The following is a 14,718-nucleotide window of genomic DNA, read 5'->3' as shown; positions in this document are numbered from 1 at the left end:
TCCGATGTCAGGAGGAAACACGGGGCTCTTAATTTGAAAACCTACTATTTTTCTAAATGACTCACGTACTGTCGACGGTGAAGTCATCTGTAACAGTGCACATTAGCTTAATCAGGTAACGACTGCCGGACACTGGTCGACTGAAACTTCCTGGCAGATTAAAACCGTGTGCCGATCCGAGACAGGAAATCGGGACCTTCGCCTTTCGCAGGCACTTCTACCAACTGAGGTACCCAAGCAGGATTCACGACCTGTCCTCACAGATTTACTTCCGCCAGTTCCTCATGTCACACGTTCCACACTACACAGAAGTTTCCCGCGGAACATACGAGACTAGCAGCCTTGGAAGAATGAATATTGCGAAGACATGACACTACACTTTGCCGCGGAAGCAAAGATCCCGAGTCCGAGTCTCGTTCCGGCATACAGTTTTAATCTGCCAGGAAGTTTCATATCAAATGGTTCAAATGGCTCTAAGCACTATGGCACTTAACATCTGAGGTCATCAGTCCCCGAGACTTAGAACTACTTAAACGTAACTAACCTAAGGATATGACACACATCCATGCCCGAGGCAGGATTCGAACCTGCGACCGTAGCAGCAGCGCGGTTCCGGACTGAAGCTCCTAGAACCGCTCGGCCACTTCGGTCGGCTTTTCATATCAGCTCACACTTTGCTGTAAAGTGAAAATTCATTCTGGGTTGTTCGATTATTTATGTGATTATCACAAACAACAGCCTGACATGCCTCACTATCATATCAGCTCACACTTTGCTGTAAAGTGAAAACTCATTCTGGGTTGTTCGATTATTTATGTGATTATCACAAACAACAGCCTGACATGCCTCACTAGGGTACGATGGCAAAATCTCCGCCTATAAAATGGCTGGCATTTATACTAATGATTTTTATCAAGTGTAGGTTAGTAGAAATTGTTCAGTTTGATCCGTGGAATAGCTTTGTTTGTAAGGATTCATCAGGTAATGCTGTTTAGTGCGTTTCACTCAAATGGATAAACTGAAATACTGTACCACCATAATTATGTTTTGATCCGGCGAAAGCCAATGCAAAAGCGAATTATCAACGGTGTTTGCACCTTATTAAAAGACTCAAACAGATTTTCTGCTCCAATATGTTTCCTAGGAAGAGACGTGGGTCAACCAGAAACGAGACGGCAAACAAAGCACTGGCTGGAATATTGAGTCCTTTGGAGATAAGAGAACCACTTGTATGAACATCAAGAGCTCAGATGGAAACCCAGTTCTAAGCAAAGAAGGGAAAGCAGAAAGGTGGAAGGAGTATATAGAGGGTCTATACAAGGGCGATGTACTTGAGGACAATATTATGGAAATGGAAGAGGATGTAGATGAAGATGAAATGGGAGATACGATACTGCGTGAAGAGTTTGACAGAGCACTGAAAGACCTGAGTCGAAACAAGGCCCCCGGAGTAGACAACATTCCATTGGAACTACTGACGGCCTTGGGAGAGCCAGTCCTGACAAAACTCTACCATCTGGTGAGCAAGATGTACGAAACAGGCGAAATACCCTCAGACTTCAAGAAGAATATAATAATTCCAATCCCAAAGAAAGCAGGTGTTGACAGATGTGAAAATTACCGAACAATCAGTTTAATAAGCCACAGCTGCAAAGTACTGACACGAATTCTTTGCAGACGAATGGGAAAATTAGTAGAAGCCGACCTCGGGGAAGATCAGTTTGGATTCCGTAGAAATACTGGAACACGTGAGGCAATACTGACCTTACGACTTATCTTAGAAGAAAGATTAAGGAAAGGCAAACCTACGTTTCTAGCATTTGTAGACTTAGAGAAAGCTTTTGACAATGTTGACTGGAATACTCTCTTTCAAATTCTAAAGGTGGCAGGGGTAAAATACAGGGAGCGAAAGGCTATTTACAATTTGTACAGAAACCAGATGGCAGTTATAAGAGTCGAGGGGCATGAAAAGGAAGCAGTGGTTGGGAAGGGAGTGAGACAGGGTTGTAGCCTATCCCCGATGTTATTCAATCTGCATATTGAGCAAGCAGTAAAGGAAACAAAAGAAAAATTTGGAGTAGGTATTGAAATCCATGGAGAAGAAATAAAAACTTTGAGGTTCGCCGATGACATTGTAATTCTGTCAGAGACAGCAAAGGACTTGGAAGAGCAGTTGAACGGAATGGATGGTGTCTTGAAGGGAGTATATAAGATGAACATCAACAAAAGCAAAACGAGGATAATGGAATGTAGTCGAATTAAGTAGGGTGATGTTGAGGGTATTAGATTAGGAAATGAAACACTTAAAGTCGTAAAGGAGTTTTGCTATTTGGGGAGCAAAATAACTGAGGATGGTCGAAGTAGAGAGGATGTAAAATGTAGACTGGCAATGGCAAGGAAAGCGTTTCTGAAGAAGAGAAATTTGTTAACATCGAGTATAGATTTAAGTGTCAGGAAGTCATTTCTGAAAGTATTTGTATGGAGTGTAGCCAAGTATGGAAGTGAAACATGGACGGTAAATAGTTTGGACAAGAAGAGAATAGAAGCTTTCGAAATGTGGTGCTACAGAAGAATGCTGAAGATTAGATGGGTAGATCACATAACTAATGAGGAAGTATTGAATAGGATTGGTGAGAAGAGAAGTTTGTGGCACAACTTGACCAGAAGAAGGGATCAGTTGGTAGGACATGTTCTGAGGCATCAAGGGATCACCAATTTAGTATTGGAGGGCAGCGTGGAGGGTAAAAATCGTAGGGGGAGACCAAGAGATGAATACACTAAGCAGATTCAGAAGGATGTAGGTTGCAGTAGGTACTGGGAGATGAAGAAGCTTGCACAGGATAGAGTAGCATGGAGAGCTGCATCAAACCAGTCTCAGGACTGAAGACCACAACAACAACAACGCCGGATAAAGCGAATTCTTGTACAGTCCGTCGGAAAGGTCATAGTCTGTGTTTTATGTCATTGAAAAGCGATTCTTCTTCCTTAACACCCAACAATGGGAAGAACATCAACTGATAAGTACTGTGCAAGTCTATTAGATCATAAAATGCACAAGAAGAAGACTGGGGTGCGAAAGAAATAAGCGATTTCTGTTCAGGACGCTGCATCTGCAAGAGGCTTTGTCATTGGTAGAATGTGAGCAATACGAAGTACGAAATGGTTCAAATGGCTCTGAGCACTATGGGACTTAACTTCTGAGGTCATCAGTCCCCTAGAACTTAGAACTACTTAAACCTAACTAACCTAAGGACATCACACACATCCATGCCCAATGCAGGATTCGAATCTGCGACGATACTATTTACCACATTTAGAATTCTACGACTTCCAGGTCTTCCCGCACGGCTAGATAATATTTTAAAACAATGCGGATGTTGGGGCTGTGTATTTCCTGGCATTTCAGAGATATCTATTCACAGTAACAACGATGAGTGTAGTGCGCTGAACCAAATGGGGACTATGATTAAAAACAAGTGCAGTTTTTAACTCCCCAGGCCGATAACACGTCATCTTATACTCGCAGTGAGACAGAAAATCGTCAGCATCACGAATCGCAATTTGAATAGAATTCCTCACACTACGATGTCGCCGGCCGCGGTGGTCTCGCGGTTCTAGGCGCGCAGTCCGGAACCGTGCGACTGCTACGGTCGCAGGTTCGAATCCTGCCTCGGGCATGGATGTGTGTGCTGTCCTTAGGTTAGTTAGGTTTAAGTAGTTCTAAGTTCTAGGGGACTGATAACCACAGCAGTTGAGTCCCATAGTGCTCAGAGCCACTACGATGTCTGTTGCATCCACCACTGCTCCGCCCTCATCAGCGACCTTGGTCATGTTAACGAATTTGTTTCTCTTCAGGTACTGTATTGCCCCCCCCCCCATCCCCTCTCCCCCACCCCCACCCAAATCCCCAAAAGTCAGAGTTCAGATCAAGTAACACACTACCTGCAAAAAAAGTGAAGCGCCCAGAACATCTGGTTGAAGTCAATGTAACACCATGCACGTACACGCCATCGACGGAAATGTAAATGATTATAGAGTCACAGTTCTCTGTGATAGGTAGAACAGCGACCGGAGTCCAGTAGTGTTGTTCGTCTTTAGTGTTGTTACCAGGCCTGGCAAGGTCTATATGGGACGTAACAGCGCCAGATGTTGAGTCATTACTCTAAATGACACTGAGATACCGCGTACATGTGTGAGACAGCGTTTTCAGCACCTGACAGGATTCTAAAGGGGGTCTCATTACGGGTCTCCACTTCGTGGCTAGTCGAATCGTGTAAAAACCAGATTTTTGGGGCATTTAGATCTGGCAGACGTTCGATGTCGGACGGCATGGCGACAGAATGCTCGTCGTGAATGGTCCAGTCGACGACGTCTGACCACAACAAGGAAGGATTGCCGTATTGTGCACCAGGCACCATCGTAACCCCTTCACATCTGCGCCTCCTATCCGACAACAAGCAAAGAACTCCTTGCAACATTCTGTGTCATCCCACACCTCTGGTCGGAGACTAGCAGCAGCTAGACTACGGAATTACCATCCTATGTGTAGGCGCCGGCCGTTGTGGTCGAGCGGTTCTAGGCTGTTCAGTCTGGAACCGCGCGACTACTACGGTCGCTGGTTCGAATCCAGCCTCGGGCATGGATGTGTGTGATGTCCTTAGTTAGTTTTAAGTAGTTCTAAGTTCTAGGAGACTGATGGCCTCAGAAGTTAAGTCCCATAGTGCTCAGAGCCATTTGAACCATCTGAACCATTTATGTGTAGGCTGCAGCTAGCGCAACACAAATGGCTGCCTTTGTAGTGGTGCTGTGAACGGGAAGAATGGCTTATGATGAATGGCGTCGCACTGTGTTGAACGATGAATCGCGGTTCTGCACTAACCCCGATGACCATCGTCGGCAAGTATGGCGGCCACGTGAGGAGAGGTCCTATTCTTCGAACTTTTCGGAGGCACGAAGGGATGTTACTCCGGCCGTAGCCGCGCGGGATTAGCCGAGCGGTCTAGGGCGCTGCAGTCATGGACTGTGCTGCTGGTCCCGGCGGAGATTCGAGTCCTCCCTCGGGCATGGGTGTGTGTGTTTGTCCTTAGGATAATTTAGGTTAAGTAGTGTGTAAGCTTAGCGACTGATGACCTTAGCAGTTAAGTCCCATAAGATTTCAAACACACGTGAACATTTGAACTCCGGGCGACATAGTGTTGGGAGCCGTCGGGTATGACTTCAGGTCAAGCTGGTGGTGATTGAGCGAACTCTGATAGCACAACGATACGTCACACACATCCTGCATCCTCATGTGTTATCTCTCATACGACGGTGTCGTGGTGTAATTTTTCAACAGGACAATGCACGTCCACACATGGCACTGTCTGCGTGATTTTGAGGTACTCCCTCGGCCAGCAAGATGCCCAGATCTGTCCCTGCTAGCAAAGGCGCGGGACATACTCGGATGTCAGCCCCGTGCCACGGTTAGTATCGAGGATATCAATGGCCACTTACAACAGTACTGGGGGCAGCTTACCTTAGGAGAGGCTACAAAGGTTTTATGACACCCTTCCGAATCTATTTTGTGCATTCGTCCACGTCAGAGAGGATGCATCGTCATACTGATGAGCGGATTCATTCAGCCCCGTTCCTTGAGAATTTGATTCGATATTGTATTCAATGAGATAACATGACATACTGTCACAATCAGTTAAGTTTCATTTCGTTTTCTCCACCACTTCCGAGTGCTTCACTTTTTTTGTAAGGCTGTGTACAACATTACACGATCACAGCAAGTTACACTGCACCCTCCGAGGGTTCATTTAAAACGCTACCTCCTCGCAGTTCCATATTTCTCGTTCCATCATCATCACACTGCACTTGAGCCATAACGAATTGCAAAGCCAGGCTACAAACTTCCGCTTTACCGCGCCGTTGAACAAAGTGGTAACGTAAAGACTCTTGCAGTTGTAGAAAGATTTCACACATAAATCTGTCACCGCAGCCGCACACTAACAGGACCACCTGCACACGCGCGCGCCTCTCCCTCTTGACACTAGTAATCGTTCAAAAATAGACGCTTCCGTCCGAGATGCTACTCCAGCATAAATAAAGAAGTGACAAGGCGACAACACTTGTCGTTTCACGTAAACCGTCGTGAAAAGCAGATACAGGAGAGGGGCTCCCTCATGTGTCACCAACTGAAGCCACGTAATGGGTGAAGTTAATAAGGCACGGTCGCGTGTGGCGCTCGTTAGAGGCGCTGGACGCGTCCCGGCGGAGGAATTCGCAGGCGCCAGCGAACACCAGCGAGGGGCAGGCGCGCCGGCTCTTCTTGGCTGCGGCGTCTTCGCCCGCCGTGATAAATGACTGCTCTCCTTAACTCATTAATTTGAGAAGTGTTGCAGCTTAAGTTGCGACCGACCGAAGGCGCGTCTCCCAGGGCTGTACAAAGCCTTCTCTGCTTTTCTCCGTGCATAAACGGACAGCCCTGTGTTTTGTACGTTTTGTTCTACACATATCGGAACAGAGAGGCTGAATGTGTAGCCCCATTACCTGACTTGCCAAACCTTCCCATTTTAATTCTCGCAGACGGACATTCAAAGACAATTCAGTACCGTGGCCTAAATGTAACAGCGCATGCCTGGTGATTTTCTTTCGACTCCAGTTTCAAGCGATTACCTTCGTAATTTGTTGCATGTTAAACATTTTGTACACTGCACACATAGTGTTCATTACCTACACGTATGGATGTTTCTAAAACAGTCGCTGTTGATAGAAGGCAGTAGAGTGCACTTTTGAAGCTTGTATTAATCTAAGACATCTGTAACTGTTCTCTGCATGTGTGAAATGCTTTCATGTCACCATCGCGATCCAATAGCGTGGAAAATGAACCGTATCCTGCCACTAATCTTATCTACATCAGTAAGTTCAAAATGGCTTTGAGCACTATGGGACTCAACTTCTGAGGTCATTAGTCCCCTAGAACTTAGAACTAGTTAAACCTAACTAACCTAAGGACATCACACACATCGATGCCCGAGGCAGGATTCGAACCTGCGACCGTAGCGTTCTCGCGGTTCCAGACTGCAGCGCCTAGAACCGCACGGCCACTTCGGCCGGCCATCAGTAAGTCTGTGATATTTGCAATCAGCATATGCAATGTGGTCTTCGTATTATGGTCTCATACTTAATCCATTGTAGGTCCTCCTTTGGCTTTTTGTTATCAGCTATTCAATGTGGCAGAGTTGTAAGCCATCTGAAATATCGGTGTGCTCTGGAAAAAGACCCTACGGTGCACGCATTCAGTAACAGGGTATGCCGTTCCACTCAAACTCAATAAGTTTGAGATATGTAGCGTACTGGGGGTACAGAAGATGATGAAAGTCACAGTTGTGTTCTTCAGTGGATTACTGGATAAAACTTGCTCAAAGCTTCGGTAATTTCTCGCCTGGGAAAAAAATGGTTCAAATGGCTCCGAGCACTATGGGACTTAACATCTTGAGGTCATCAGTCCCCTAGAACTTAGAACTACTTAAAACTAATTAACCTAAGGACATCACACACATCCATACACGAGGCAGGATTAGAACCTGCGAACGCAGCGGTCGCACGGCTCCAGACTTAAGCACCTAGAACCGCTCGGCCACACCGTAGGGCTCTCGCCTTGGACAATGCCGTCGTCGGTTGAGAAAGAAATGTAATACTGTCGGAAGTGCCCAGTCTGCAAAGAGCGGTCGATACGAAACCAGTAATGCTTTCTTCTATCGAGACAAGGAATATTAGGTGTTACTACACTGAGAGGTCCTACAAAGAACTACCACAGGCACCGACTTGCTCTGTGGACATCACTGAAAATAAATCTGTGGCCTCATGTGGTTGGTACCAAACATTCATACGAAAGTACGAACTGAGGCAAAATCTCAAGTTTTAAAATCTACAGACCTTATTTCAGGCATCACCCATTCACTTACGAAAATATTTGCATGATGTGATTCGCATTCGGTGACAAATAACAGTCTCTTTTCCAGATTACTGTGCCTTTGACAAATACCCGTCATGAAAACCCTGCACTCGTCTCGAGAGTCGGTCTTTCGCTGCCCTGGACGGTTGAGTTGATAGTCCAGCCTTTCCACCTATCTGCACGCCTTTCAAGTGCGTCAGTTCTCAAATAACCAAGAAATAGGCCAGTTTGCTGAACTAAAACACCAACCATTCTAGTAACAAAGATACGCACTTTATGAAACATCGATGAAACTTTTCGTTTCTCCAGCCCGTTCGGATCTAAAAAGTGACTAGCTCCGTCGCTATGTTTCGACGGTTCGTCGCGAAGTTCACTTGGCTTCACAGCCTGATTTATACGCTACTGAAGTAGTCACATTCCAGTGCCCATGCTACGTAAATACGTTTTATTATGCTCAAGACTTTTTATAGCGTAGCTAGATGTAGCTTTTCTCCTTTATCCTGCAGCCAGGGAGTACCGTATTTATTTGTTTACTGAAGTGCACAACCACAGATTTCTTTGATCAAGCAGCGGTCCCTGCAGTCTACGTAAGTGGTAACACACTGAAAGCCGAACTCATGTTTCGGAAGGAAGTTGTTTCTGTACTTCCGATTCTAAGTCACGCGTGTAAATTTTTCTTTGATGAACTTGAATTCACAGCAGCAGCATAATGTGTACTTTGATTTTCATCTAGCCTTAAACTCGACATTCGTTTAACGTGCGGAATCTTTATTCGCAACAGACTGTCAGAGGCGGTAGTTATTTTACCCTTGCAGTGAGAGCTACCGAGAGTCAGTTGTGCTAAAACTTCATATCAAGCAGATTCGTTTGAGTACGTAGCTGATACAAAAGACAACGTTCTCAGAACGATAACAGAATTCATCCCTTGAACTAAATTGATGTAATAAATGTCGGCTCTCAGCAGTTCTTGTCTAAAATATTACTCCATCTCCTTACTAGTGCGCATGTGACAAGAGTATTTCCTTCAGTCCGGTTGCCACTGTTATTCCAATGATCCACCACTGAGTAATGTACAAGTGCTTATCCAGTCACGGGTATGAAGTTATCGAGAAGAGCCCACATGAATTTTCTAGTGTAAGATTACATAGGAAGGGAGGGTTGTACCTGGAGGACAGTGTACTTAGAAACACACGACTTTCGTAGTAAGTGTTTCAATCAAGTGACCGACTTCACAATAACGTTATGGAACACGTATTGGAGACCGCCATAAGCAGTTTCCGGTATTTTCTGATCTTTTTGTTGTTGTGAGACATGAGGTTATGTTATGTGCAGGGTTTGTAAATATTACGAGTTCTATATTTTTGAATGTAGAATAATATATTAAAGCTATGTGGATGGTATTGTTAATTCATCAGTTACATCATTCTGTATGTTTTAAAAAGTAGTTACATATCGTGTGTACGTCTAAGCCATACTTCTTCAGCCAGGCACCATATTGTACCTTGAAACGGAAGATCTACTACGGAACCAGTGATATTTGCAATTGATTTGAGTTTCGTTAATGTGTTCTACAGTTTTCCCCGTCTTGAAAATCTTAAGTTGTTTTAGTTGCCAATAACTTCTATTTCAAAATGTTTTTAACTTGTAACTGGTACCTGATAATACTTCTTAATTCACTTACTGATTATAGATGTGCCGTAGATTAATAATGGAACACACAGACTATTAAACACAGAACTGAGATGATTTTCTCAATTGTAACTCTTAAATTTGAGTAGAATATTTGTTCCTGGATACATGAACGTGATGTATATTGGAACAGTTTTTCACATTTGAAAAAACTTCACTTTTCCCGAACAACTTTTTTGAATTTCAGAAAAAGACTGCAGCACACATAAAATGAATACTATCATTTCAAAATGGAATAAGGAAGTAAATTAAACTCCAGTTACAAGGCTGGATAGAGGGGGGGAGTCTGAAAAGTGTTCCAAAAGTACAACACTCTCCCCTAAACATAAAACGGACTTTTCCTTTTCATTTTCGTAAGAGTCTAATAGGAATTTAGTAATAATAAGACTAGCCGGGAAACAAGAACAGCACATAGGTCTGTATGTAAAGACGCTTTCAAAGTCACAAACGATGTTCCTTATCAGCAAAAATATACATGGGAAATCTAAAGCAAACCCCTCGTTTTCCTCACATTCACAAATCTGTGGATAATGGAACCCTCATACCCAGAAAAAGGAAATGAAGAGAGAATCCGAAAGAGTGTAGTACAGGAAATAATTTAAAGTACATGGTTTGAAACTGAGGATATGCCAAATCAATGAGAAAATATACATCACACTTTCACATTAATATTCAGATGAATTAAGATTTAGACGCTCTCTGTGGCTTTAGCACTCATATCATTCGCTTAGTGCCTCGATGTTAATGGGTGGTTTCCTGTGAAACATAACTGTATATGCTTTACATTCATCTGCGAGTCTAACCGATACCTTATTTTCGATGATAACTTAGTTTCAGAAAATCAGACATTATGCGAATCAGTGTGTAAGAGCGAACGATGAACTCTAAGATCACGTCTTTCTCATTCAACGCTGCAAATTTTAGGAACATTCACATAAAACATGCTAATAATGAACATTCATTAACTCCTTTCACTGTCACCACAGTTCCAAAAACGAATAACATCATCTTCGACGCAAATTGTCTTTGAATGACAGATAGATTCATCGTAATGAGATCCGTGATCCCGCTTTTGTCTCATTTAACAACCGACTTGGCATCAGCTGCGAGACTGGACATAAATGTAAGCATACTCTCCTACAGAAAACCTCGTTAAAATTCCTAGGACATTCATAACTGAGCTCATTTGAGTCCGAAAATAACTTCAAACGTTGCAAGAACGAACACATCCGCCAATTTGCTTTGTAAAGGGGTCTAGGGGAAACGGGCAGCTGTGAAAATACGAGTTATGATTCTTGGAAATTATTGATGACAGCAGAAGTTTGATACTTCTGGGGTCCGTATCTGAAACAATGTTGCCCAGAACCAAATTACTTCCTAATGCCAAGATAACGAGGGGCGCAAACAAGACTAGCGACTTATTCTTATAACACACACTGTGGAAAGATAAAAGGACTATAATAAGAAACGTAAGTGCTATCTTAATCCTATACAAGAAAGGAGATGTGTGAAGGATGCCGTTTAGGTAAACTCGTCTGCTTGCAAATGACTCTCTGTGAAGAATGCAACAGCTTTTCGAAGACAAATACACACTGATGAGCAACTGAGTTGGACACCCCACCCTAAAATAACACACTATGGTGAGAGCAGACACTTAGTAGTTACTCCAGAACACAGCGAAACTTTTGGGGAGCCAACTAAACCGTAATCCTTGTAACGTCACTGCTTGCTAACGGAGCTTGATAAGAAAGCGGTCTGAGGCATGCATATCCTTCTCAACAGTATTCAAAGTGCTTCTGTTTCAGTTCTTGTCAAATTCTCCCACTGGTCAATCAAGTTATTTGTTGACTGCGAAGATGTTATTTAATCTCTTTTACACATGCCAGATGTTATACTGGATGTATAGGTCTCCATAGGAGACCTTCTGACGTCACTGATTGTTCCTATATGTTATTAGGACTCCAACTCTCCAAACACTTCAGCTTCACGATTCGGCTCAGATTTCACTTTAAATAATGATGTGAGAGCTTTTTCACGCTTCCCATTACAGAACACGTGTGTGGATCAAGCAGGGCATTGCTTCCTCCTCTTGAAAACTAAATAAAAGTAATGAAAGGGAGCTCATGGAGCACATCTGTATTTGTTTATAAATTGTTTCATGTATTAAGCTAATGTTTGTTTGGAAGGAATCCTTCGCCTCACATGGGTCATTTACCACTGGATGAAATATCTTCTGCCAATAGCACATATGTTACCGCGGCAACCTATAATGTAGAGTTGTTAAAAAGGTTACTTTCTCTAGGAAAGTGGACTTTTACTGCCCAACTTTTCATTTGAAAGCTTTTGCTTCCTCTCTTTTGTTGATGGCACTCGGTCTTTAACAATTGACCTTTCGCTATTTTCTAGGCGCTTCAGTCTGGAACCGCGCGACCGCTACGGTCGCATGTTCGAATTCTGCCTCGGGCATGGATGTGTGTGATGTCCTTAGGTTAGTTAGGTTTAAGTAGTTCTAAGTTCTAGGGGACTGATGACCTCATATGTTAAGTCCCATAGTGCTCAGAGCCATTTGAACCATTTTTGAACCTTTCGCTATTGAGGGTACTAGAAATTTGCCGTTTAACACAATATTGGCAGCTGTTTAACACCTGTATTGTGTATCACTTGCTGAATAAACTACATTCGGTCGCTTGAATGAAGTATCAGACATTCTAAGTCGCAAGTGTAATGTTATGTCATTGCTAAATTATCCTCTCTGCCGATTTCCGGGTGCTACATGCGTGCAAGCTGGTGTTTCACCGGCGCGAAAGCAACCACGTCTCGACGTTGTGATCCAGAAACACGTTGTGATATAAATACATTGGTTTGTTCGTAATTAAGTCTAGCAGAAGTAGTCCACGTTTCTACTGTGAGGGGTCTGGATACGACGAAGTTCGTGCACAGGGATACAGATTTCACATCTGATGGGGATTCACTCAAATCAGTGATACCGTAACACACAAAACGAGTGCACAAGCCCTTCGAGCAGTTCCCTGACGTTTTCCATACGGATGGCATTCGCATACATACTAAAGATCAGATTTCACTCGGCATAAACCTTCACCTATAAGGTTACCAACATTAATCTGAGAAGTACCTAGATTTTCCACATACTCTTGCACAGTCGTCAGTTTGTACCAACGCGTCGCGTCATTTCTCACTCAGGGAGAGTTTCTTCCGTGTACCATGTGTTCAAAAGCTGTATTCCAGGTCCTATGTCTTTGGGCTCGGTAATGTTAGAATGGCGCAGTTACTCCTGTGGTATTTTGAAATCTATGTCATCATTGCAAATTGATTGTGCATCGAACAGCTGCTCGCATATTCTAGTGCGCACTGAACTGGCACTAAACTGGCTGGTGATCTGTTGAAAATTATTGGATCTGTCTGATGTTACCTTTCGAGGTAAATGACGACCAACCTCTGTCATCTACACACTGTTGGTCATGCCTGTTCACTACGCTGGAATGAGGTTTTCCAAAATCGAGGGACTGATTATAGACCCTTGAAATATCCAGTGCCTGCCCGGTTCCAAATATGGTTTGCACCATTCGTTTGGCCCTGATGATCTGTCCGCAAACCAGTGCCAGATGATCACGCTCTCTTCCTTCTCGTTATAAAGGGGTCAAAATAAATGTTGCATATTGACGAAACTTTAATATTGAAAGCTGTAATGCAGATATATGCTATGACGTAAATGCATTGGTTTGCTTGTATCTAAGTCTAGCAGAAACGGTTTATGTTCCTACCGTGAGGGAGCGGTATGTGCAGTATATGAAAACCGTGTTGCTTGTAAACACTGCATAACTTGTGCTGTGTCATTAAGAGAGTGGTGTTGCTTCAGGATGGTTCGGACAACGATAACGTACGTTCAGGGGCTCCGTTCAGTCACTCTAATGGAGCAGAGAACGAGATAGGCGATTGTGGCAGCGAGTATCGCTGTGAGTCAATGAGATGTCTGTAAAATCTGGAACAAGTTTCTAGCGATAGCATCGGTTGAGGATCGTCACAGAAGTGGCCATGGAAGAAAATCAACACGGGTGTATGGCCGAGATCTACGTACTACAACAAACAGAAATCCTCAACACATTACTAAAAGCCTACGTCGGCAGTTCCAAACAGCATACGTCACAAACGAACCGAAGTAGGCTCCATGAGCAGGAATTTACGAGGCAGAAGATCTCTCAAGCCTCCTCCTCTAAATCGGGTTCTGAAAGGGGTTCGTGTAGCATGGGCACGAAACCACTCTTTGTGGACTAGGCAGGGGGTGTAACACTCATCCTGACGACACCCGTATCAGTCTCCACACTGACATCCATGTGTTGCGGCAACGAGAATAACGTTTACACACTAACCGTGTGGTAGACAGCCACGTTCATAAATGCGATTTAGTCATGGTTTGGGGTAGAATCATGTATGGTCGCAGGACACCCCTTGTACCATTACATGGGAAGATAACTTGTGTGAAGTATCAGGACGACATCCTTGCATGCATTTTCGGTTCATCTGGTGAACAACATTGGAGCAGGACCACGCTGATGGGCGACAATCTTGTGAACAATGTCCTAGTGGGGCACAAGATCAGTCGTATGGAAGGCCTTCATATTCTCCAGATGCAAACTGCATTGAAAATGGATGGGACATGGTAAAACGAGCGGTTTGCAATCGTTCTGCCCTACCAGATGACGCTGTGAATGACTTGGTCAATATCCCACAGGCTTACTTGGGCCGTTTGGTAAGAAGTATGCCTAACCGCAATTGAAAGTTTCTCCAATTACGAGGAGGGCCAATTGATCCATAAACAATGTGTTATGCAAGATGGAAGTGAAAATGAACTGTAATGTTTGCAGTGAAATCTTTTGTAACGGTTTTTCCATATTTATCAAATGGAAATGTGTTTATCTCCATCATTTTAATTTTTTTATGACTGTACCTGAAAGAACAAAGCCAGTTTTTTTTCCTGTTATGTCCGGTATTGACAATAATGCAATATGCAACATTTATTTAGACCACTGTACTACTGTCAGTCAACGGCGAGCACAAGATCTGCTAGC

General features: G+C 43.7%; 1 protein-coding gene across 1 annotated transcript in view; it reads right to left on the bottom strand.

Annotated features, from left to right (window-relative positions):
* Positions 1-14,718, bottom strand: part of LOC126184392 (homeobox protein engrailed-1-B-like) — a 378,341-nt gene that overhangs the window by 95,188 nt on the left and 268,435 nt on the right. The window lies entirely within an intron of this gene.

This window comes from Schistocerca cancellata, chromosome 4 (genome assembly GCF_023864275.1).
Source record: "Schistocerca cancellata isolate TAMUIC-IGC-003103 chromosome 4, iqSchCanc2.1, whole genome shotgun sequence".
NCBI lineage: Eukaryota > Metazoa > Arthropoda > Insecta > Orthoptera > Acrididae > Schistocerca > Schistocerca cancellata.
The sequence above is the reverse complement of the archived record's forward strand: the minus strand, read 5'-3'. Positions and strand labels throughout refer to the sequence as shown.